The sequence below is a fragment of the Heterocephalus glaber genome, unplaced genomic scaffold, assembly GCF_053883595.1.
Source record: "Heterocephalus glaber isolate CG9 unplaced genomic scaffold, H.glaber_assembly_v1.0 deba00000331, whole genome shotgun sequence".
Lineage (NCBI taxonomy): Eukaryota > Metazoa > Chordata > Mammalia > Rodentia > Bathyergidae > Heterocephalus > Heterocephalus glaber.
The window spans coordinates 39,945,754-39,949,799 of NW_028258142.1; positions in this window are offsets into that span (position 1 = coordinate 39,945,754).

The following is a 4,046-nucleotide window of genomic DNA, read 5'->3' on the forward strand; positions in this document are numbered from 1 at the left end:
TTCCCAGAGAACTTTACCAACTCCATAATCAAAAGGCTAAGAATCTATGAAAGTTGTTGTTTTCCCACATATTTCCTACACTATGTATGAGCTATTGAATAAATTTTGCCAATATGACTTTAAAATAATGTTTCTTGTTTTAATTTGGTTTTAACTTTCAGTCATTAGGTTTTTCCCTGAGCTGCAGGAACGCTGGCTTTTATACAAGTTGGCTATGCTCATTTCTACCCCAGGGCCTTTGTACAAATGACCTCTTGGCAGAGAATGGATTTTCCTAAATTTTGTAAGATTGATTTCTGCTAAATATCCTAAGTCTTCAATATTTCTTCTTAAAGTATTTTGACAATATCATATTGAAATTTCCTATACCCTTACCCTAGTCTTTGATTCCCTCTCTTTTGATTTCTTCTGTTTTCTTGGAAATAATTGTGATAAATTTATTTATCAACTTTCCTTTTCCATTAGAATATATGCCACTGGGATAGGGTCTAGACTTAACTTCACTGTCTCCAAATGTATAATTGTCTTCTGAGATATCATTTATTGAATAATCCATCAATTTTCTTTCTAGTTGAAATTCTAGATTTTTCATCTACTGTTTTCTTGAATTCCTCATGGTGTTTTTAAAATATATTTCTCTTTCCCATCCGTTAAATGTGTAATCTGTAATAGAACACTATTTTTCAAGTTCTTGGACTTAAAAAAAAAATCATTGACTATCTGAGGAAGGAAGCCTTCCTTCTTAATTCTTTTATGAAAAACTTTTGGTAAATCTCATATACTGTATTTTAAAATAAATTTTATTTATTGATCAATATCAATAAGGTAAATTGATAACAGAGCAAAGCATAGGTTAGGTTATGCATATATTTTTTAAAATTCAAAAATAGAATCAAACAATGTAAAATTTGATCTTCACTTCAAAATTGCGGAGAGAAGACAGCAGGTGGGTGGTAAAATGTACTTTATTTGGCTAGAGGTATTACAAGAATATAACAAGGTTGCATAACAAACATTAAGAATAAAAGAAAACTAATATAAACTAAAACCAACTATTAAGTAGTAAGAAATGTAGGTGATTTATTAGACTATCATTTTAACATTAGGGTAAAATGTTTTGTTAAGATCATATCTAAATGAAGAGATATTGAAGACAGAAAGAAAAGTATTCTATAAAGATAGAAAGAGAAGGAAATAAATCAAAAGAAGAAATGATGGAAGGAAAGAAGGGATGGAAGAAGGAAGACAGGAAGGAAAAAAGGAGGAAGGAAAGGAAGGAGAGGGCAAGAGCAGAAAAAAGAAACAGCAATTGCTATGAAAATAGCAGGCATATAGAAACTTGGAAGAATCGTCTTGTGTGACAAAGGTTAATTTTATAAAATAAAGGGTACTACTTAAATGAGATGATCTTGCTCTCATCAGATAAGGATGCAAGGCAAAAAAGAGTGTACTTTTAAGTTTTAATATAATTCCCTCAATCTTTAATTCATGAAAGAAGCAAATTTATAAATTTTCTTAGTAGACATTTGCTAGTCTTTTTGTTTAGAAAAGAAAAAAGGAAATCATCTGGATGCTATTGTAAGATTCCAGAAAGAAAAGCAACCCTTCTCCACACACACAAACTCCCCTCAAATGTCACAAGTTAAAAAAGAAATGCAATTCCATGAACATTATAAAATATTTCCCTAAATAATTGTTATAGTTTGGATTTTAAAATTCCCCCAAAGGCCCAGGCATATTCTCCTGCTTTGCTTTCCCTGTTGTGAAATGTTACAAACTTCAGGAGGTGCAGCCTAGAGATAGATCTCCTGGTTGTTAGAGGGCCTGGGGGCATCCTGAAGGGGATACTGGGAATCTGACTCTGCCTCTTCTTCTTTTTCACTTTTGACAGTGAGATGAGTGGCTCCGCTGTGCTATATGTTCCAACCATGTGTGCTGCTTTGCTACAAGCCCAAAGCAATGGAGTCAACTAATCAGGAACTAAAACCTCCAAAATTCTGAGCCAAAATAAGCCTTTCCTCCTTATAAATGGATATTCTTAGATATTTATTGGAGCGACAAAAGCTGTTTAACACATTTCTTAAGTCTCATTATATACCCTATAGATTTTAAAGAACAGGCTGAAACCTATAATAAAAAGATTTATTAATTAGAAATGTAAAAAAATATCAAAGTTACCATGCAAATGTAGCTTTTTTGAAAAAGAAACAAGGAACAGAGGAAATTGGTGACAGGCATAAGCAATAAAAATTTAAGAACAAAATATTAAAAACTAGTAAAAGAGAAATAGAATACATATATAAAATGGAAATGATAAAATATGTAATAATATTTGAATATATAGATCTAATAATTTTCAGAAAATTTAATTATAATAGACCTATGAAGAAATAGAAATCTCAATAGTTGAAAACTGTAAAAAAATTTTTGAAAATTTACCAAGAATTATTTTTAAATGTCACTTTATCTAAATGTTTCAGTGAGTGAGTTATTTCTAATTTCTACAAAAAAGATAACTCTCCCATGATATTAGAAGGTGAAAAGTCTTTGAATTCATTTTAGTATGCTAATGTAATTTGGATCTTAAACCAGATAAATGTAAGAAAAAAGAAAACTATAAATCAAATTTACCTCTAAGTGACACAAATTATAAATAGCCTAAATTTAATATTAGGCAAAGCACGCTTAGTGAAAAGAAAATAAATTATTTCATAAATATATTTGTTTCAAACCAGGCCATGATCATATATAATTATGTCTGCTGCTGCTATCATTAAAAAAGCATTTTTAAATAAAAATACAATAAAAGTAGAAAGTCTAAAAATTATGGTAAAATAATGAAAAAGTTGAGAACAAGTTATCAATATTGAAAGATGACGTGACCATCCACTTGGAAAACTCCATAAAAATAATTTGAAAAATATTAAAAATAACAATATACAAAAAAATCTGTCCTTTTCTTTATACCACCCTTTATTATTAGAAAATATAGAAAGCAAACCTGATTTGTAAAAATTGCACACAATATAAATATATGGTAATAAATCCAAATAAACATATTTTGTCCATTGTCTACATGAGAAACTACCAATCATTACTGAGGGAGATACCTTAAAAACCAGTTAACGAGGATATATATATTTCTGCGACTGAGAAAAGTCATTTAATATTAGATATATGCTGATTTTCTACACATTAATTTTACAATGCATTTCTGCTCCAAATCTCAGTGGACTTTGGAGGTGTGAACTGTAACAAAGTTAGCATAAAATTTATGTTAAAAATAAAATACTGAAAATGCTCAAGATATTTGAAAAAGCATGAGACTTAAACTTTAGGCATTAAAGTCATATAAAGGTAGAACAATTAAAACACTGTGATGTAGATATGAGGATATAATTATTCAAGCCACTGTCATCTCTACTTTCATTTTTGTCTTCCTGCAATCTGTGCCTTTCTAAGCATTTTAGGAGATGACTACATATTCTATACTCTTTCCAGTGAAAATATTTGCTCACTTCTTGTGCACATAGATCATGTTCTAAACTCTTCTCCATGTTTCAAAGCCTTGGTCCTCCTACTGCTCGGTGCCCTGCATTTACCTGTCCTGTAAATGCCAAGCTGGTCCCCCCTTCCTGGAGCCCTGGTGCCTGTCAATTGCCTGGAACACCAATCCCACCTGTCTCTCATCCGCTCATCCTGACACTTCAGCCTAACCATCAGCTCCTTGACTCCTCTATCTAAAGTAGCTGCTTTTGTTCTTTCTCTCATGATGCCTTTTCTAGTTACATCTCTTTGATTACATTCTGTATTTCTTTAATTTGTTTGCTTGTTTGTCTGTTGCATGACAATTCAAGCTTTATGAGGTGTAGATTTAAAAATAATCAGCGAAGCCTTGCTGCAAGGCCAGATTAACCCTCTCTCCCTTACTGCAAATTGAAAACAGGGCCTCCTGGGTGCCTGCTAAGCAAACACTGTTCCATCACCTTTCATCCCATTTTCCACACTTCATTGTTTCTAGCTCTTTTTTTTAATCCTCCCTACAA